This window comes from Salmo salar, chromosome ssa09, assembly GCF_905237065.1.
Source record: "Salmo salar chromosome ssa09, Ssal_v3.1, whole genome shotgun sequence".
Classification (NCBI taxonomy): domain Eukaryota; kingdom Metazoa; phylum Chordata; class Actinopteri; order Salmoniformes; family Salmonidae; genus Salmo; species Salmo salar.
In genome coordinates, this window is record NC_059450.1 from 139,742,192 (window position 1) to 139,763,866 (window position 21,675).

A 21,675-nucleotide genomic window follows, 5' to 3' on the forward strand; every position below is an offset into this window, starting at 1 on the left:
TCTTTATTTTTGCTTCTATTTATACCCCTTTCTTTCTACTTCTATTTATACCCCTTTGTTTCTGTCTTTTTCTCATTCTCTTTAAATCTCTCTTGGGTCCTCTTGCTGGGTTGTGGACTAGTGAGGAGACTAGTGGTGCCTCTTGCTGGGTTGGGAACTAGTGAGGGGGCTAGTGGTGCCTCTTGCTGGGTTGTGGACTAGTGAGGGGACTAGTGAGTCCTCTTGCTGGGTTGGGGACTAGTGAGGGGACTAGGGGTTTCTCTTGCTGGGTTGGGGACTAGTGAGGGGACTAGTGGTTTCTCTTGCTGGGTTGGGGACTAGTGAGGGGACTAGTGGTTTCTCTTGCTGGGTTGGGGACTAGTGAGGGGACTAGCGAGTCCTCTTGCTGGGTTGGGGACTAGTGAGTCCTCTTGCTGGGTTGGGGACTAGTGAGGGGACTGGTGAGGGGACTAGTGAGTCCTCTTGCTGGGTTGTGGACTAGTGAGGGGACTAGTGGTTCCTCTTGCTGGGTTGGGGACTAGTGAGGAGACTAGTGGTTCCTCTTGCTGGGTTGGGGACTAGTGAGGGGACTAGTGAGTCCTCTTGCTGGGTTGGGGACTGGTGAGGGGACTAGTGAGTCCTCTTGCTGGGTTGGGGACTGGTGAGGGGACTAGTGAGTCCTCTTGCTGGGTTGGGGACTAGTGAGGGCACTAGTGAGGGGACTAGTAGTTTCTCTTGCGTGGGTCCTCTTGCTGGGTTGGGGACTAGTGGGTCCTCTTGCTGGGTTGGGGACTAGTGAGGAGACTAGTGGGTCCTCTTGCTGGGTTGTGGACTAGTGAGGGGACTAGTGGGTCCTCTTGCTGGGTTGGGGACTAGTGAGGTGACTAGGGGTTCCTCTTGCTGGGTTGTGGACTAGTGAGGGGACTAGTGAGTCCTCTTGCTGGGTTGGGGACTAGTGAGGGGGCTAGTGGGTCCTCTTGCTGGGTTGGGGACTAGTGAGGGGACTAGTGAGTCCTCTTGCTGGGTTGGGGACTAGTGAGGAGACTAGTGGGTCCTCTTGCTGGGTTGGGGACTAGTGAGGGGACTAGTGGGTCCTCTTGCTGGGTTGGGGACTAGTGAGGAGACTAGTGGGTCCTCTTGCTGGGTTGGGGACTAGTGAGGTGACTAGGGGTTCCTCTTGCTGGGTTGGGGACTAGTGAGGGGGCTAGTGGTTCCTCTTGCTGGGTTGGGGACTAGTGAGGTGACTAGTGGGTCCTCTTGCTGGGTTGGGGACTAGTGAGGTGACAAGGGGTTCCTCTTGCTGGGTTGGGGACTAGTGCGGAGACTAGTGGGTCCTCTTGCTGGGTTGGGGACTAGTGAGGTGACTAGTGGTTTCTCTTGCTGGGTTGGGGACTAGTGAGGGGGCTAGTGGATCCTCTTGCTGGGTTGGGGACTAGTGAGGGGACTAGTGAGGGGCTAGTGAATCCTCTTGCTGGGTTGGGGACTGGTGAGGGGACTAGTGAGTCCTCTTGCTGGGTTGGGGACTAGTGAGGGCACTAGTGAGGGGACTAGTAGTTTCTCTTGCGTGGGTCCTCTTGCTGGGTTGGGGACTAGTGGGTCCTCTTGCTGGGTTGGGGACTAGTGAGGAGACTAGTGGGTCCTCTTGCTGGGTTGTGGACTAGTGAGGGGACTAGTGGGTCCTCTTGCTGGGTTGGGGACTAGTGAGGTGACTAGGGGTTCCTCTTGCTGGGTTGTGGACTAGTGAGGGGACTAGTGAGTCCTCTTGCTGGGTTGGGGACTAGTGAGGGGGCTAGTGGGTCCTCTTGCTGGGTTGGGGACTAGTGAGGGGACTAGTGAGTCCTCTTGCTGGGTTGGGGACTAGTGAGGAGACTAGTGGGTCCTCTTGCTGGGTTGGGGACTAGTGAGGGGACTAGTGGGTCCTCTTGCTGGGTTGGGGACTAGTGAGGAGACTAGTGGGTCCTCTTGCTGGGTTGGGGACTAGTGAGGTGACTAGGGGTTCCTCTTGCTGGGTTGGGGACTAGTGAGGGGGCTAGTGGTTCCTCTTGCTGGGTTGGGGACTAGTGAGGTGACTAGTGGGTCCTCTTGCTGGGTTGGGGACTAGTGAGGTGACAAGGGGTTCCTCTTGCTGGGTTGGGGACTAGTGCGGAGACTAGTGGGTCCTCTTGCTGGGTTGGGGACTAGTGAGGTGACTAGTGGTTTCTCTTGCTGGGTTGGGGACTAGTGAGGGGGCTAGTGGATCCTCTTGCTGGGTTGGGGACTAGTGAGGGGACTAGTGAGGGGCTAGTGAATCCTCTTGCTGGGTTGGGGACTAGTGGGTCCTCTTGCTGGTTTGGGGACAAGTGAGGGGACTAGTGAGTCCTCTTGCTGGGTTGGGGACTAGTGAGGGGACTAGTGAGAGACTAGTGGTTCCTCTTGCTGGGTTGGGGACTGGTGAGGGGACTAGTGAGTCCTCTTGCTGGGTTGGGGACTAGTGATGGGACTAGTGGTTCCTCTTGCTGGGTTGGGGACTAGTGAGTCCTCTTGCTGGGTTGGGAACTAGTGAGGGGACTAGGCTCTTGCTGGGTTGGGGACTAGTGAGGGGACTAGTGGGTCCTCTTGCTGGGTTGTGGACTAGTGAGGGGACTAGTGGTTCCTCTTGATGGGTTGGGGACTAGTGAGGGGACTAGTGGGTCCTCTTGCTGGGTTGTGGACTAGTGAGGGGACTAGTGGTTCCTCTTGATGGGTTGGGGACTAGTGAGGGGACTAGTGACTCCTCTTGCTGGGTTGGGGACTGGTGAGGGGACTAGTGAGTCCTCTTGCTGGGTTGGGGACTAGTGAGGGGACTAGTGAGGGGACTAGTGAGGGGACTAGTGGTTCATCTTGCTGGGTTGGGGACTAGTGAGTCCTCTTGCTGGGTTGGGGACTAGTGAGTCCTCTTGCTGGGTTGGGGACTAGTGAGGGGACTGGTGAGTCCTCTTGCTGGGTTGGGGACTAGTGAGGGGACTAGTGAGTCCTCTTGCTGGGTTGGGGACTAGTGAGGAGACTAGTGAGTCCTCTTGCTGGGTTGGGGACTAGTGAGGGGACTAGTGAGGGGACTAGTGGTTCATCTTGCTGGGTTGGGGACTAGTGAGTCCTCTTGCTGGGTTGGGGACTAGTGAGGGGACTGGTGAGTCCTCTTGCTGGGTTGGGGACTAGTGAGGGGACTAGTGAGTCCTCTTGCTGGGTTGGGGACTAGTGAGGGGACTAGTGAGTCCTCTTGCTGGGTTGGGGACTAGTGAGGAGACTAGTGAGTCCTCTTGCTGGGTTGGGGACTAGTGAGGGGACTAGGGGTTTCTCTTGCTGGGTTGGGGACTAGTGGGTCCTCTTGCTGGTTTGGGGACAAGTGAGGGGACTAGTGAGTCCTCTTGCTGGGTTGGGGACTAGTGAGGGGACTAGTGAGAGACTAGTGGTTCCTCTTGCTGGGTTGGGGACTGGTGAGGGGACTAGTGAGTCCTCTTGCTGGGTTGGGGACTAGTGATGGGACTAGTGGTTCCTCTTGCTGGGTTGGGGACTAGTGAGTCCTCTTGCTGGGTTGGGAACTAGTGAGGGGACTAGGCTCTTGCTGGGTTGGGGACTAGTGAGGGGACTAGTGGGTCCTCTTGCTGGGTTGTGGACTAGTGAGGGGACTAGTGGTTCCTCTTGATGGGTTGGGGACTAGTGAGGGGACTAGTGAGTCCTCTTGCTGGGTTGGGGACTAGTGAGGGGACTAGTGAGGGGACTAGTGAGGGGACTAGTGGTTCATCTTGCTGGGTTGGGGACTAGTGAGTCCTCTTGCTGGGTTGGGGACTAGTGAGTCCTCTTGCTGGGTTGGGGACTAGTGAGGGGACTGGTGAGTCCTCTTGCTGGGTTGGGGACTAGTGAGGGGACTAGTGAGTCCTCTTGCTGGGTTGGGGACTAGTGAGGAGACTAGTGAGTCCTCTTGCTGGGTTGGGGACTAGTGAGGGGACTAGTGAGGGGACTAGTGGTTCATCTTGCTGGGTTGGGGACTAGTGAGTCCTCTTGCTGGGTTGGGGACTAGTGAGGGGACTGGTGAGTCCTCTTGCTGGGTTGGGGACTAGTGAGGGGACTAGTGAGTCCTCTTGCTGGGTTGGGGACTAGTGAGGGGACTAGTGAGTCCTCTTGCTGGGTTGGGGACTAGTGAGGAGACTAGTGAGTCCTCTTGCTGGGTTGGGGACTAGTGAGGGGACTAGGGGTTTCTCTTGCTGGGTTGGGGACTAGTGAGGGGATTAGTGGTTTCTCTTGCTGGGTTGGGGACTAGTGAGGGGACTAGCGAGTCCTCTTGCAGGGTTGTGGACTAGTGAGGGGACTAGTGGGTCCTCTTGCTGGGTTGGAGACTAGTGGTTCCTCTTGCTGGGTTGGGGACTAGTGAGGGGCCGAGTGAGTCCTCTTGCTGGGTTGAGGACTGGTGAGGGGACTAGTGAGTCCTCTTGCTGGGTTGGGGACTAGTGAGGGGACTAGTGAGGGGACTAGTAGTTTCTCTTGCGTGGGTCCTCTTGCTGGGTTGGGGACTAGTGGGTTCTCTTGCTGGGTTGGGGACTAGTGAGGAAACTAGTGGGTCCTCTTGCTGGGTTGGGGACTAGTGAGGTGACTAGGGGTTCCTCTTGCTGGGTTGGGGACTAGTGAGGAGACTAGTGGGTCCTCTTGCTGTGTTGGGGACTAGTGAGGTGACTAGGGGTTCCTCTTGCTGGGTTGGGGACTAGTGAGGTGACTAGGGGTTCCTCTTGCTGGGTTGGGGACTAGTGAGGTGACTAGTGGGTCCTCTTGCTGGGTTGGGGACTAGTGAGGAGACTAGTGGGTCCTCTTGCTGGGTTGGGGACTAGTGAGGTGACTAGTGGGTCCTCTTGCTGGGTTGGGGACTAGTGAGGAGACTAGTGGGTCCTCTTGCTGGGTTGGGGACTAGTGAGGAGACTAGTGGGTCCTCTTGCTGGGTTGGGGACTTGTGAGGGGCCTAGTGGGTCCTCTTGCTGGGTTTTTGACTAGTGAGGAGACTAGTGGGTCCTCTTGCTGGGTTGGGGACTAGTGAGGTGACTAGGGGTTCCTCTTGCTGGGTTGGGGACTAGTGAGGGGACTAGTGGGTCCTCTTGCTGGGTTGGGGACTAGTGAGGAGACTAGTGGGTCCTCTTGCTGGGTTGGGGACTAGTGAGGGGGCTAATGGGTCCTCTTGCTGGGTTGGGGACTAGTGAGGTGACTAGGGGTTCCTCTTGCTGGGTTGGGGACTAGTGAGGAGACTAGTGGGTCCTCTTGCTGGGTTGGGGACTAGTGAGGTGACTAGTGGTTTCTCTTGCTGGGTTGGGGACTAGTGAGGGGGCTAGTGGATCCTCTTGCTGGGTTGGGGACGAGTGAGGGGACTAGTGAGGGGCTAGTGAGTCCTCTTGCTGGGTTGGGTACTAGTGGGTCCTCTTGATGGTTTGGGGACAAGTGAGGGGACTAGTGAGTCCTCTTGCTGGGTTGGGGACTAGTGAGGGGACTAGTGAGAGACTAGTGGTTCCTCTTGCTGGGTTGGGGACTGGTGAGGGGACTAGTGAGTCCTCTTGCTGGGTTGGGGACTAGTGATTGGACTAGTGCGGGGACTAGTGGTGCCTCTTGCTGGGTTGGGGACTAGTGAGTCCTCTTGCTGGGTTGGGGACTAGTGAGGGGACTAGGCTCTTGCTGGGTTGGGGACTAGTGAGGGGACTAGTGGGTCCTCTTGCTGGGTTGGGGACTAGTGAGGGGACTAGCGAGTCCTCTTGCTGGGTTGTGGACTAGTGAGGGGATTAGTGGTTTCTCTTGCTGGGTTGGGGACTAGTGAGGGGACTAGCGAGTCCTCTTGCAGGGTTGTGGACTAGTGAGGGGACTAGTGGGTCCTCTTGCTGGGTTGGAGACTAGTGGTTCCTCTTGCTGGGTTGGGGACTAGTGAGGGGCCGAGTGAGTCCTCTTGCTGGGTTGAGGACTGGTGAGGGGACTAGTGAGTCCTCTTGCTGGGTTGGGGACTAGTGAGGGGACTAGTGAGGGGACTAGTAGTTTCTCTTGCGTGGGTCCTCTTGCTGGGTTGGGGACTAGTGGGTTCTCTTGCTGGGTTGGGGACTAGTGAGGAAACTAGTGGGTCCTCTTGCTGGGTTGGGGACTAGTGAGGGGACTAGTGGGTCCTCTTGCTGGGTTGGGGACTAGTGAGGAGACTAGTGGGTCCTCTTGCTGGGTTGGGGACTAGTGAGGTGACTAGGGGTTCCTCTTGCTGGGTTGGGGACTAGTGAGGGGGCTAGTGGTTCCTCTTGCTGGGTTGGGGACTAGTGAGGTGACTAGTGGGTCCTCTTGCTGGGTTGGGGACTAGTGAGGTGACAAGGGGTTCCTCTTGCTGGGTTGGGGACTAGTGCGGAGACTAGTGGGTCCTCTTGCTGGGTTGGGGACTAGTGAGGTGACTAGTGGTTTCTCTTGCTGGGTTGGGGACTAGTGAGGGGCTAGTGGATCCTCTTGCTGGGTTGGGGACTAGTGAGGGGACTAGTGAGGGGCTAGTGAATCCTCTTGCTGGGTTGGGGACTAGTGGGTCCTCTTGCTGGTTTGGGGACAAGTGAGGGGACTAGTGAGTCCTCTTGCTGGGTTGGGGACTAGTGAGGGGACTAGTGAGAGACTAGTGGTTCCTCTTGCTGGGTTGGGGACTGGTGAGGGGACTAGTGAGTCCTCTTGCTGGGTTGGGGACTAGTGATGGGACTAGTGGTTCCTCTTGCTGGGTTGGGGACTAGTGAGTCCTCTTGCTGGGTTGGGAACTAGTGAGGGGACTAGGCTCTTGCTGGGTTGGGGACTAGTGAGGGGACTAGTGGGTCCTCTTGCTGGGTTGTGGACTAGTGAGGGGACTAGTGGTTCCTCTTGATGGGTTGGGGACTAGTGAGGGGACTAGTGGGTCCTCTTGCTGGGTTGTGGACTAGTGAGGGGACTAGTGGTTCCTCTTGATGGGTTGGGGACTAGTGAGGGGACTAGTGACTCCTCTTGCTGGGTTGGGGACTGGTGAGGGGACTAGTGAGTCCTCTTGCTGGGTTGGGGACTAGTGAGGGGACTAGTGAGGGGACTAGTGAGGGGACTAGTGGTTCATCTTGCTGGGTTGGGGACTAGTGAGTCCTCTTGCTGGGTTGGGGACTAGTGAGTCCTCTTGCTGGGTTGGGGACTAGTGAGGGGACTGGTGAGTCCTCTTGCTGGGTTGGGGACTAGTGAGGGGACTAGTGAGTCCTCTTGCTGGGTTGGGGACTAGTGAGGAGACTAGTGAGTCCTCTTGCTGGGTTGGGGACTAGTGAGGGGACTAGTGAGGGGACTAGTGGTTCATCTTGCTGGGTTGGGGACTAGTGAGTCCTCTTGCTGGGTTGGGGACTAGTGAGGGGACTGGTGAGTCCTCTTGCTGGGTTGGGGACTAGTGAGGGGACTAGTGAGTCCTCTTGCTGGGTTGGGGACTAGTGAGGGGACTAGTGAGTCCTCTTGCTGGGTTGGGGACTAGTGAGGAGACTAGTTAGTCCTCTTGCTGGGTTGGGGACTAGTGAGGGGACTAGGGGTTTCTCTTGCTGGGTTGGGGACTAGTGGGTCCTCTTGCTGGTTTGGGGACAAGTGAGGGGACTAGTGAGTCCTCTTGCTGGGTTGGGGACTAGTGAGGGGACTAGTGAGAGACTAGTGGTTCCTCTTGCTGGGTTGGGGACTGGTGAGGGGACTAGTGAGTCCTCTTGCTGGGTTGGGGACTAGTGATGGGACTAGTGGTTCCTCTTGCTGGGTTGGGGACTAGTGAGTCCTCTTGCTGGGTTGGGAACTAGTGAGGGGACTAGGCTCTTGCTGGGTTGGGGACTAGTGAGGGGACTAGTGGGTCCTCTTGCTGGGTTGTGGACTAGTGAGGGGACTAGTGGTTCCTCTTGATGGGTTGGGGACTAGTGAGGGGACTAGTGAGTCCTCTTGCTGGGTTGGGGACTAGTGAGGGGACTAGTGAGGGGACTAGTGAGGGGACTAGTGGTTCATCTTGCTGGGTTGGGGACTAGTGAGTCCTCTTGCTGGGTTGGGGACTAGTGAGTCCTCTTGCTGGGTTGGGGACTAGTGAGGGGACTGGTGAGTCCTCTTGCTGGGTTGGGGACTAGTGAGGGGACTAGTGAGTCCTCTTGCTGGGTTGGGGACTAGTGAGGAGACTAGTGAGTCCTCTTGCTGGGTTGGGGACTAGTGAGGGGACTAGTGAGGGGACTAGTGGTTCATCTTGCTGGGTTGGGGACTAGTGAGTCCTCTTGCTGGGTTGGGGACTAGTGAGGGGACTGGTGAGTCCTCTTGCTGGGTTGGGGACTAGTGAGGGGACTAGTGAGTCCTCTTGCTGGGTTGGGGACTAGTGAGGGGACTAGTGAGTCCTCTTGCTGGGTTGGGGACTAGTGAGGAGACTAGTGAGTCCTCTTGCTGGGTTGGGGACTAGTGAGGGGACTAGGGGTTTCTCTTGCTGGGTTGGGGACTAGTGAGGGGATTAGTGGTTTCTCTTGCTGGGTTGGGGACTAGTGAGGGGACTAGCGAGTCCTCTTGCAGGGTTGTGGACTAGTGAGGGACTAGTGGGTCCTCTTGCTGGGTTGGAGACTAGTGGTTCCTCTTGCTGGGTTGGGGACTAGTGAGGGGCCGAGTGAGTCCTCTTGCTGGGTTGAGGACTGGTGAGGGGACTAGTGAGTCCTCTTGCTGGGTTGGGGACTAGTGAGGGGACTAGTGAGGGGACTAGTAGTTTCTCTTGCGTGGGTCCTCTTGCTGGGTTGGGGACTAGTGGGTTCTCTTGCTGGGTTGGGGACTAGTGAGGAAACTAGTGGGTCCTCTTGCTGGGTTGGGGACTAGTGAGGTGACTAGGGGTTCCTCTTGCTGGGTTGGGGACTAGTGAGGAGACTAGTGGGTCCTCTTGCTGTGTTGGGGACTAGTGAGGTGACTAGGGGTTCCTCTTGCTGGGTTGGGGACTAGTGAGGTGACTAGGGGTTCCTCTTGCTGGGTTGGGGACTAGTGAGGTGACTAGTGGGTCCTCTTGCTGGGTTGGGGACTAGTGAGGAGACTAGTGGGTCCTCTTGCTGGGTTGGGGACTAGTGAGGTGACTAGTGGGTCCTCTTGCTGGGTTGGGGACTAGTGAGGAGACTAGTGGGTCCTCTTGCTGGGTTGGGGACTAGTGAGGAGACTAGTGGGTCCTCTTGCTGGGTTGGGGACTTGTGAGGGGCCTAGTGGGTCCTCTTGCTGGGTTTTTGACTAGTGAGGAGACTAGTGGGTCCTCTTGCTGGGTTGGGGACTAGTGAGGTGACTAGGGGTTCCTCTTGCTGGGTTGGGGACTAGTGAGGGGACTAGTGGGTCCTCTTGCTGGGTTGGGGACTAGTGAGGAGACTAGTGGGTCCTCTTGCTGGGTTGGGGACTAGTGAGGGGGCTAATGGGTCCTCTTGCTGGGTTGGGGACTAGTGAGGTGACTAGGGGTTCCTCTTGCTGGGTTGGGGACTAGTGAGGAGACTAGTGGGTCCTCTTGCTGGGTTGGGGACTAGTGAGGTGACTAGTGGTTTCTCTTGCTGGGTTGGGGACTAGTGAGGGGGCTAGTGGATCCTCTTGCTGGGTTGGGGACGAGTGAGGGGACTAGTGAGGGGCTAGTGAGTCCTCTTGCTGGGTTGGGTACTAGTGGGTCCTCTTGATGGTTTGGGGACAAGTGAGGGGACTAGTGAGTCCTCTTGCTGGGTTGGGGACTAGTGAGGGGACTAGTGAGAGACTAGTGGTTCCTCTTGCTGGGTTGGGGACTGGTGAGGGGACTAGTGAGTCCTCTTGCTGGGTTGGGGACTAGTGATTGGACTAGTGCGGGGACTAGTGGTGCCTCTTGCTGGGTTGGGGACTAGTGAGTCCTCTTGCTGGGTTGGGGACTAGTGAGGGGACTAGGCTCTTGCTGGGTTGGGGACTAGTGAGGGGACTAGTGGGTCCTCTTGCTGGGTTGGGGACTAGTGAGGGGACTAGCGAGTCCTCTTGCTGGGTTGTGGACTAGTGAGGGGATTAGTGGTTTCTCTTGCTGGGTTGGGGACTAGTGAGGGGACTAGCGAGTCCTCTTGCAGGGTTGTGGACTAGTGAGGGGACTAGTGGGTCCTCTTGCTGGGTTGGAGACTAGTGGTTCCTCTTGCTGGGTTGGGGACTAGTGAGGGGCCGAGTGAGTCCTCTTGCTGGGTTGAGGACTGGTGAGGGGACTAGTGAGTCCTCTTGCTGGGTTGGGGACTAGTGAGGGGACTAGTGAGGGGACTAGTAGTTTCTCTTGCGTGGGTCCTCTTGCTGGGTTGGGGACTAGTGGGTTCTCTTGCTGGGTTGGGGACTAGTGAGGAAACTAGTGGGTCCTCTTGCTGGGTTGGGGACTAGTGAGGTGACTAGGGGTTCCTCTTGCTGGGTTGGGGACTAGTGAGGAGACTAGTGGGTCCTCTTGCTGTGTTGGGGACTAGTGAGGTGACTAGGGGTTCCTCTTGCTGGGTTGGGGACTAGTGAGGTGACTAGGGGTTCCTCTTGCTGGGTTGGGGACTAGTGAGGTGACTAGTGGGTCCTCTTGCTGGGTTGGGGACTAGTGAGGAGACTAGTGGGTCCTCTTGCTGGGTTGGGGACTAGTGAGGTGACTAGTGGGTCCTCTTGCTGGGTTGGGGACTAGTGAGGAGACTAGTGGGTCCTCTTGCTGGGTTGGGGACTAGTGAGGAGACTAGTGGGTCCTCTTGCTGGGTTGGGGACTTGTGAGGGGCCTAGTGGGTCCTCTTGCTGGGTTTTTGACTAGTGAGGAGACTAGTGGGTCCTCTTGCTGGGTTGGGGACTAGTGAGGTGACTAGGGGTTCCTCTTGCTGGGTTGGGGACTAGTGAGGGGACTAGTGGGTCCTCTTGCTGGGTTGGGGACTAGTGAGGAGACTAGTGGGTCCTCTTGCTGGGTTGGGGACTAGTGAGGGGGCTAATGGGTCCTCTTGCTGGGTTGGGGACTAGTGAGGTGACTAGGGGTTCCTCTTGCTGGGTTGGGGACTAGTGAGGTGACTAGTGGTTTCTCTTGCTGGGTTGGGGACTAGTGAGGGGGCTAGTGGATCCTCTTGCTGGGTTGGGGACGAGTGAGGGGACTAGTGAGGGGCTAGTGAGTCCTCTTGCTGGGTTGGGTACTAGTGGGTCCTCTTGATGGTTTGGGGACAAGTGAGGGGACTAGTGAGTCCTCTTGCTGGGTTGGGGACTAGTGAGGGGACTAGTGAGAGACTAGTGGTTCCTCTTGCTGGGTTGGGGACTGGTGAGGGGACTAGTGAGTCCTCTTGCTGGGTTCGGGACTAGTGATTGGACTAGTGCGGGGACTAGTGGTGCCTCTTGCTGGGTTGGGGACTAGTGAGTCCTCTTGCTGGGTTGGGGACTAGTGAGGGGACTAGGCTCTTGCTGGGTTGGGGACTAGTGAGGGGACTAGTGGGTCCTCTTGCTGGGTTGGGGACTAGTGAGGGGACTAGCGAGTCCTCTTGCTGGGTTGTGGACTAGTGAGGGGACTAGTGGTTCCTCTTGCTGGGTTGGGGACTAGTGAGGGGACTAGTGAGTCCTCTTTCTGGGTTGGGGACTGGTGAGGGGACTAGTGAGTCCTCTTGCTGGGTTGGGGACTAGTGAGGGGACTAGTGAGGGGACTAGTGAGGGGACTAGTGGTTCATCTTGCTGGGTTGGGGACTAGTGAGTCCTCTTGCTGGGTTTGGGGACTAGTGAGGGGACTGGTGAGTCCTCTTGCTTCGTTGGGGACTAGTGAGGGGACTAGTGAGACCTCTTGCTGGGTTGGGGACTAGTGAGGAGACTAGTGAGTCCTCTTGCTGGGTTGGGGACTAGTGAGGGGACTAGTGAGTCCTCTTGCTGGGTTGGGGACTAGTGAGGGGACTAGTGAGTCCTCTTGCTGGGTTGGGGACTAGTGAGGAGACTAGTGAGTCCTCTTGCTGGGTTGGGGACTAGTGAGGGGACTAGGGGTTTCTCTTGCTGGGTTGGGGACTAGTGAGGGGACTAGTGGTTTCTCTTGCTGGGTTGGGGACTAGTGAGGGGACTAGCGAGTCCTCTTGCTGAGTTGTGGACTAGTGAGGGGACTAGTGGTTCCTCTTGCTGGGTTGGGGACTAGTGAGGAGACTAGTGGTTCCTCTTGCTGGGTTGGGGACTAGTGAGGGGACTAGTGAGTCCTCTTGCTGGGTTGAGGACTGGTGAGGGGACTAGTGAGTCCTCTTGCTGGGTTGGGGACTAGTGAGAGGACTAGTGAGGGGACTAGTAGTTTCTCTTGCGTGGGTCCTCTTGCTGGGTTGGGGACTAGTGGGTCCTCTTGCTGGGTTGGGGACTAGTGAGGAGACTATTGGGTCCTCTTGCTGGGTTGGGGACTAGTGAGATGACTAGGGGTTCCTCTTGCTGGGTTGGGGACTAGTGAGGAGACTAGTGGGTCCTCTTGCTGGGTTGGGGACTAGTGAGGTGACTAGGGGTTCCTCTTGCTGGGTTGGGGACTAGTGAGGTGACTAGTGGGTCCTCTTGCTGGGTTGGGGACTAGTGAGGGGACTATTGAGTCCTCTTGCTGGGTTGGGGACTAGTGAGGGGGCTAGTGGGTCCTCTTGCTGGGTTGGGGACTAGTGAGGTGACTAGGGGTTCCTCTTGCTGGGTTGGGGACTAGTGAGGTGACTAGTGGGTCCTCTTGCTGGGTTGGGGACTAGTGAGGGGACTATTGAGTCCTCTTGCTGGGTTGGGGACTAGTGAGGGGGCTAGTGGGTCCTCTTGCTGGGTTGGGGACTAGTGAGGAAACTAGTGGGTCCTCTTGCTGGGTTGGGGACTAGTGAGGTGACTAGGGGTTCCTCTTGCTGGGTTGGGGACTAGTGAGGAGACTAGTGGGTCCTCTTGCTGTGTTGGGGACTAGTGAGGTGACTAGGGGTTCCTCTTGCTGGGTTGGGGACTAGTGAGGTGACTAGGGGTTCCTCTTGCTGGGTTGGGGACTAGTGAGGTGACTAGTGGGTCCTCTTGCTGGGTTGGGGACTAGTGAGGAGACTAGTGGGTCCTCTTGCTGGGTTGGGGACTAGTGAGGTGACTAGTGGGTCCTCTTGCTGGGTTGGGGACTAGTGAGGAGACTAGTGGGTCCTCTTGCTGGGTTGGGGACTAGTGAGGAGACTAGTGGGTCCTCTTGCTGGGTTGGGGACTTGTGAGGGGCCTAGTGGGTCCTCTTGCTGGGTTTTTGACTAGTGAGGAGACTAGTGGGTCCTCTTGCTGGGTTGGGGACTAGTGAGGTGACTAGGGGTTCCTCTTGCTGGGTTGGGGACTAGTGAGGGGACTAGTGGGTCCTCTTGCTGGGTTGGGGACTAGTGAGGAGACTAGTGGGTCCTCTTGCTGGGTTGGGGACTAGTGAGGGGGCTAATGGGTCCTCTTGCTGGGTTGGGGACTAGTGAGGTGACTAGGGGTTCCTCTTGCTGGGTTGGGGACTAGTGAGGTGACTAGTGGTTTCTCTTGCTGGGTTGGGGACTAGTGAGGGGGCTAGTGGATCCTCTTGCTGGGTTGGGGACGAGTGAGGGGACTAGTGAGGGGCTAGTGAGTCCTCTTGCTGGGTTGGGTACTAGTGGGTCCTCTTGATGGTTTGGGGACAAGTGAGGGGACTAGTGAGTCCTCTTGCTGGGTTGGGGACTAGTGAGGGGACTAGTGAGAGACTAGTGGTTCCTCTTGCTGGGTTGGGGACTGGTGAGGGGACTAGTGAGTCCTCTTGCTGGGTTCGGGACTAGTGATTGGACTAGTGCGGGGACTAGTGGTGCCTCTTGCTGGGTTGGGGACTAGTGAGTCCTCTTGCTGGGTTGGGGACTAGTGAGGGGACTAGGCTCTTGCTGGGTTGGGGACTAGTGAGGGGACTAGTGGGTCCTCTTGCTGGGTTGGGGACTAGTGAGGGGACTAGCGAGTCCTCTTGCTGGGTTGTGGACTAGTGAGGGGACTAGTGGTTCCTCTTGCTGGGTTGGGGACTAGTGAGGGGACTAGTGAGTCCTCTTTCTGGGTTGGGGACTGGTGAGGGGACTAGTGAGTCCTCTTGCTGGGTTGGGGACTAGTGAGGGGACTAGTGAGGGGACTAGTGAGGGGACTAGTGGTTCATCTTGCTGGGTTGGGGACTAGTGAGTCCTCTTGCTGGGTTTGGGGACTAGTGAGGGGACTGGTGAGTCCTCTTGCTTCGTTGGGGACTAGTGAGGGGACTAGTGAGACCTCTTGCTGGGTTGGGGACTAGTGAGGAGACTAGTGAGTCCTCTTGCTGGGTTGGGGACTAGTGAGGGGACTAGTGAGTCCTCTTGCTGGGTTGGGGACTAGTGAGGGACTAGTGAGTCCTCTTGCTGGGTTGGGGACTAGTGAGGAGACTAGTGAGTCCTCTTGCTGGGTTGGGGACTAGTGAGGGGACTAGGGGTTTCTCTTGCTGGGTTGGGGACTAGTGAGGGGACTAGTGGTTTCTCTTGCTGGGTTGGGGACTAGTGAGGGGACTAGCGAGTCCTCTTGCTGAGTTGTGGACTAGTGAGGGACTAGTGGTTCCTCTTGCTGGGTTGGGGACTAGTGAGGAGACTAGTGGTTCCTCTTGCTGGGTTGGGGACTAGTGAGGGGACTAGTGAGTCCTCTTGCTGGGTTGAGGACTGGTGAGGGGACTAGTGAGTCCTCTTGCTGGGTTGGGGACTAGTGAGAGGACTAGTGAGGGGACTAGTAGTTTCTCTTGCGTGGGTCCTCTTGCTGGGTTGGGGACTAGTGGGTCCTCTTGCTGGGTTGGGGACTAGTGAGGAGACTATTGGGTCCTCTTGCTGGGTTGGGGACTAGTGAGGTGACTAGGGGTTCCTCTTGCTGGGTTGGGGACTAGTGAGGAGACTAGTGGGTCCTCTTGCTGGGTTGGGGACTAGTGAGGTGACTAGGGGTTCCTCTTGCTGGGTTGGGGACTAGTGAGGTGACTAGTGGGTCCTCTTGCTGGGTTGGGGACTAGTGAGGGGACTATTGAGTCCTCTTGCTGGGTTGGGGACTAGTGAGGGGGCTAGTGGGTCCTCTTGCTGGGTTGGGGACTAGTGAGGTGACTAGGGGTTCCTCTTGCTGGGTTGGGGACTAGTGAGGTGACTAGTGGGTCCTCTTGCTGGGTTGGGGACTAGTGAGGGGACTATTGAGTCCTCTTGCTGGGTTGGGGACTAGTGAGGGGGCTAGTGGGTCCTCTTGCTGGGTTGGGGACTAGTGAGGAAACTAGTGGGTCCTCTTGCTGGGTTGGGGACTAGTGAGGTGACTAGGGGTTCCTCTTGCTGGGTTGGGGACTAGTGAGGAGACTAGTGGGTCCTCTTGCTGTGTTGGGGACTAGTGAGGTGACTAGGGGTTCCTCTTGCTGGGTTGGGGACTAGTGAGGTGACTAGGGTTCCTCTTGCTGGGTTGGGGACTAGTGAGGTGACTAGTGGGTCCTCTTGCTGGGTTGGGGACTAGTGAGGAGACTAGTGGGTCCTCTTGCTGGGTTGGGGACTAGTGAGGTGACTAGTGGGTCCTCTTGCTGGGTTGGGGACTAGTGAGGAGACTAGTGGGTCCTCTTGCTGGGTTGGGGACTAGTGAGGGGCCTAGTGGGTCCTCTTGCTGGGTTTTTGACTAGTGAGGAGACTAGTGGGTCCTCTTGCTGGGTTGGGGACTAGTGAGGTGACTAGGGTTCCTCTTGCTGGGTTGGGGACTAGTGAGGGGACTAGTGGGTCCTCTTGCTGGGTTGGGGACTAGTGAGGAGGCTAGTGGGTCCTCTTGCTGGGTTGGGGACTAGTGAGGGGGCTAATGGGTCCTCTTGCTGGGTTGGGGACTAGTGAGGTGACTAGGGGTTCCTCTTGCTGGGTTGGGGACTAGTGAGGTGACTAGTGGTTTCTCTTGCTGGGTTGGGGACTAGTGAGGGGGCTAGTGGATCCTCTTGCTGGGTTGGGGACGAGTGAGGGGACTAGTGAGGGGCTAGTGAGTCCTCTTGCTGGGTTGGGTACTAGTGGGTCCTCTTGATGGTTTGGGGACAAGTGAGGGGACTAGTGAGTCCTCTTGCTGGGTTGGGGACTAGTGAGGGGACTAGTGAGAGACTAGTGGTTCCTCTTGCTGGGTTGGGGACTGGTGAGGGGACTAGTGAGTCCTCTTGCTGGGTTGGGGACTAGTGATTGGACTAGTGCGGGGACTAGTGGTGCCTCTTGCTGGGTTGGGGACTAGTGAGTCCTCTTGCTGGGTTGGGGACTAGTGAGGGGACTAGGCTCTTGCTGGGTTGGGGACTAGTGAGGGGACTAGTGGGTCCTCTTGCTGGGTTGGGGACTAGTGAGGGGACTAGCGAGTCCTCTTGCTGGGTTGTGGACTAGTGAGGGGACTAGTGGTTCCTCTTGCTGGGTTGGGGACTAGTGAGGGGACTAGTGAGTCCTCTTTCTGGGTTGGGGACTGGTGAGGGGACTAGTGAGTCCTCTTGCTGGGTTGGGGACTAGTGAGGGGACTAGTGAGGGGACTAGTGAGGGGACTAGTGGTTCATCTTGCTGGGTTGGGGACTAGTGAGTCCTCTTGCTGGGTTTGGGGACTAGTGAGGGGACTGGTGAGTCCTCTTGCTTCGTTGGGGACTAGTGAGGGGACTAGTGAGACCTCTTGCTGGGTTGGGGACTAGTGAGGAGACTAGTGAGTCCTCTTGCTGGGTTGGGGACTAGTGAGGGGACTAGTGAGTCCTCTTGCTGGGTTGGGGACTAGTGAGGGGACTAGTGAGTCCTCTTGCTGGGTTGGGGACTAGTGAGGAGACTAGTGAGTCCTCTTGCTGGGTTGGGGACTAGTGAGGGGACTAGGGGTTTCTCTTGCTGGGTTGGGGACTAGTGAGGGGACTAGTGGTTTCTCTTGCTGGGTTGGGGACTAGTGAGGGGACTAGCGAGTCCTCTTGCTGAGTTGTGGACTAGTGAGGGGACTAGTGGTTCCTCTTGCTGGGTTGGGGACTAGTGAGGAGACTAGTGGTTCCTCTTGCTGGGTTGGGGACTAGTGAGGGGACTAGTGAGTCCTCTTGCTGGGTTGAGGACTGGTGAGGGGACTAGTGAGTCCTCTTGCTGGGTTGGGGACTAGTGAGAGGACTAGTGAGGGGACTAGTAGTTTCTCTTGCGTGGGTCCTCTTGCTGGGTTGGGGACTAGTGGGTCCTCTTGCTGGGTTGGGGACTAGTGAGGAGACTATTGGGTCCTCTTGCTGGGTTGGGGACTAGTGAGATGACTAGGGGTTCCTCTTGCTGGGTTGGGGACTAGTGAGGAGACTAGTGGGTCCTCTTGCTGGGTTGGGGACTAGTGAGGTGACTAGGGGTTCCTCTTGCTGGGTTGGGGACTAGTGAGGTGACTAGTGGGTCCTCTTGCTGGGTTGGGGACTAGTGAGGGGACTATTGAGTCCTCTTGCTGGGTTGGGGACTAGTGAGGGGGCTAGTGGGTCCTCTTGCTGGGTTGGGGACTAGTGAGGTGACTAGGGGTTCCTCTTGCTGGGTTGGGGACTAGTGAGGTGACTAGTGGGTCCTCTTGCTGGGTTGGGGACTAGTGAGGGGACTATTGAGTCCTCTTGCTGGGTTGGGGACTAGTGAGGGGGCTAGTGGGTCCTCTTGCTGGGTTGGGGACTAGTGAGGGGACTAGTGAGTCCTCTTGCTGGGTTGGGGACTAGTGAGGTGACTAGGGGTTCCTCTTGCTGGGTTGGGGACTAGTGAGGAGACTAGTGGGTCCTCTTGCTGGGTTGGGGACTAGTGAGGTGACTAGGGGTTCCTCTTGCTGGGTTGGGGACTAGTGAGGGGGCTAGTGGGTCCTCTTGCTGGGTTGGGGACTAGTGAGGGGACTAGTGAGTCCTCTTGCTGGGTTGGGGACTAGTGAGGAGACTAGTTGGTCCTCTTGCTGGGTTGGGACTAGTGAGGTGACTAGGGGTTCCTCTTGCTGGGTTGGGGACTAGTGAGGGGGCTAGTGGGTCCTCTTGCTGGGTTGGGGACTAGTGAGGTGACTAGTGGGTCCTCTTGCAGGGTTGGGGACTAGTGAGGAGACTAGTGGGTCCTCTTGCTGGGTTGGGACTAGTGAGGTGACTAGGGGTTCCTCTTGCTGGGTTGGGGACTAGTGAGGGGAGTAGTGGGTCCTCTTGCTGGGTTGGGGACTATTGAAGGGTGGAGTGAGGGAACTAGCGGGTCCTCTTGCTGGGTTGGGGATTAGTGGGGTACATCTTGCTGTGTTTTGGGACTGCTGAAGGGATTAGTGAGGGGACTTGGTGTTCCTCTTGCCGTTTTGGGGACTAGTGTAGGGGTGAATAAGTGGACTAGTGGTCCCTCTTGTTGTAGTATCTCTCACTCAGTGGTTTCTTTTGCTGAGTTGGGGACTAGTGAAGGGAATAGTGGTTTATTTTGCTGGGTTGGGGACTAGTGAAGGGAATAGTGGTTTATTTTGCTGGTTTGGGGACTAGTGGGTCATCTTCCTGGGTTGGGGACTAGTGAGGTGACTAGTGGTGCTTCTTGCTGTGTTTGGCACAACTGAAGGGACTAGTGAGGGGACAAGTTGGGTTGGTACCTCTTGATGGGTTGGTTCTTCTTGTGCCCTCTGTCTCTTTATCTCTCTCTCTCTCTTCCCTCTTGCTGTCCTTCATACCACCCACTAATCTTTGATTTCATCAATGGGGGCAGAGCGTATCAGGACTGTGTGTGTGTGTGTCATTAGACATCATGTGAGCTGAGTGTAGGTCGTATTTTTTTAGTTGTGCTGTTAGATAATTTCTCATTTAAATGTATATTACACAGAGTTACAATGTGTAGTTACACAATGTGCAACAGTGTACACACTGACGGCAGTTGACACAAACACGGCCGCGTAGACCAGTATTCTCAAAGTTGTGAGAATGCCCTGTGTCGTGTCTTTGGCTACGCCGGATTAAGTGATATGACATGCTATTCTATAAAATCCTTTATCTGTAATTAATATTACCTGATTAAGCTAATCATGTAAATGTAATTAACTAGAAAGTCGGGGCACCACGAAAGAGTGTTTATAGAGCTGTTATCTTCTGAATAAACTCTTAAAGACCTAGTAATATTTTCCATCAATAGCAATCAATATTAATCGTCACCTTATTTCAGTCTCATCTGAAAGTTGTAAATTCTTGGTTATCTTCATGAACCCTGGCTAACAAGTTGAATCAGCAATACAAAATTGGGTTTAATTATTTATTTAATAAATACCTAACTAATCACACAGAATTACATATACACAGAATGGATCATACATTGATTACTAATTATGTCCTACAAGAAACGTCCCTGGGGGACGGAACCTGCATGACGGCTGGTTACACAAAGAGCTTTGGGCTTGAATGAAAGCGCAGGAGGACTGAAGAACAAAGGGAGAAGCTATGCTATCGTAAATACAGAATATTATGCATTCTAATTAACCGCCCATTTGGAAAAGGAAAATGCAATAAATATTTATTCTGAGCTGCGCTTCGGTAGGTTGGTCGTAGATGCTGGCCGTGTTGCCCAAAAGAGATCTTCCTTGTCCCTTTAAGAGTGTCTCTGGTGGTAAACTGAATACTTGGCAGTGTCGAGTTGTTTGTCAGAAGAGATCCTTTCTCCGTCCTTTCCTAGCCCACGTTTACAGCGGCAGCTGCTAACTCAACAGCTAGGAGGTATCACTTCTGTAGTGAATAAGAGTTCAAAGTTCATACCATTCGCAACCAAAGCTCACGCTGAGGTTGGCTTAGTTCTGTAGTTGACATGTTTGTCCTTTTAACATGGAACCGTCGTCCTCACGTCCTCGGAACAGCTTATTATCTGAATCCTTCTGACATCGGACCGTCGCCCTAATGTACCCGGAACAGCAAGTTATTCGCACCTTTTAACGCAGAAGCTGCAGGCCTTGCGTACTCGGAACAGCTTATTATCTGAGTCCTGTTAACGTGAGGCTGCAGGCCTCGCTTACTCGGAACAGCTTATTATCTGAGTCCTGTTAACGTGAGGCTGCAGGCCTCGCTTACTCGGAACAGCTTATTATCTGAGTCCTGTTAACGTGAGGCTGCAGGTCTCGCGTACTCGGAACAGCTTATTATCTGAGTCCTGTTAACGTGAGGCTGCAGGCCTCGCTTACTCGGAACAGCTTATTATCTGAGTCCTGTTAACGTGAGGCTGCAGGCCTCGCGTACTCGGAACAGCTTATTATCTGAGTCCTGTTAACGTGAGGCTGCAGGCCTCGCTTACTCGGAACAGCTTATTATCTGAGTCCTGTTAACGTGAGGCTGCAGGCCTCGCGTACTCGGAACAGCTTATTATCTGAGTCCTGTTAACGTGAGGCTGCAGGCCTCGCGTACTCGGAACAGCTTATTATCTGAGTCCTGTTAACGTGAGGCTGCAGGCCTCGCGTACTCGGAACAGCTTATTATCTGAGTCCTGTTAACGTGAGGCTGCAGGCCTCGCGTACTCGGAACAGCTTATTATCTGAGTCCTGTTAACGTGAGGCTGCAGGCCTCGCTTACTCGGAACAGAAAGTTATAGTTTCGTAAAGGGCTATATATAGGAGGGGAGAGAAGGGCGTGTTTCATAGTTTATAACCAATGTCTCTTCACATGGGTGGGACACTGATTGAGCAGAGCTCTAACCTTATGAAAACCCAATTCTCTCATTTGGAAGCTAAAATTACATTTAATCTCTTCACAAATAGTGTCATATTTAAACATTTAAATTGCACAACAATTCCATGTGAATCTGATAACTATAATATGTAGACTTTCCACAATACAGTTTACGTCATTCTATCATTAATAAGAATGTCTGATGACAACCGAACTGACATCATATTCATTAAGTACAAACGCATATTTTCAACTGGTTCTATTACCGAAATATGGTTATTTTCCCCCCACCCTTTGATGTTCCCCAACTCTCTATGATTAACAAAGGCTTTTCAAGAGTCCTTCAGTAGAGTCAAGAGAGGAAAGGGAGAAAGGTATTTATGGGGGGTAATAAACCTTACCCACAGGCCAACTTCATGACACCTGTCACCTCTCCTGTTCATCTATCATTAATGGCCTGTTAGAGTACGGCTGACAATCATTATAACCTGAAATACTGAAGCAATGTATCTGTTCTGTTTCTGTTAACTAATGACTAGCCACCCACACTCTAATGACCACATCTCTTAAGCCTCGTTTCCATTGGTACATTGAAGTCAACCCGGGTTGGGCTTTCCTTGGTGGGCTAGCTTGAATTGGGTTTCCACTGCCTACAGAAATGTAGGCAGAGTTGAGTTAATGCCAAAGAGCTCCATTTTGGTCTCATCTGACCACAATACACTCACCCAGTTGTCCTCTGAATCATTCAGATGTTCATTGGCAAACTTCAGACAGGCATGTATATGTGCTTTCTTGAGCAGGGGGACCTTGCAGGCGCTGCAGGATTTCAGTCCTTCACGGCATAGTGTGTTACCAATTGTTTTCTTGGTGACTATGGTCCCAGCTGCCTTGAGATCATTGACAAGATCCTCCCGTGTAGTTTTGGGCTGATTCCTCAACTTTCTCATGATCATTGCAACTCCACGAGGTGAGATCTTGCATGGAGCCACAGGCCGAGGGATATTGACAGTTCTTTTGTGTTTCTTCCATTTGTGAATAATTGCACCAACTGTTGTCACCTTCTCACCAAGCTGCTTGGCGATGGTCTTGTAGCCCATTCCAGCCTTGTGTAGGTCTACAATCTTGTCCCTGACATCCTTGGAGAGTTCTTTGGTCTTGGCCATGGTGGG

General features: G+C 55.0%; 1 protein-coding gene across 1 annotated transcript in view; it reads left to right on the forward strand.

Moving 5' to 3' along the window:
- LOC106613120 (chloride channel protein 2) overlaps positions 1 to 21,675 on the forward strand; it is a 222,177-nt gene that overhangs the window by 159,558 nt on the left and 40,944 nt on the right. The window lies entirely within an intron of this gene.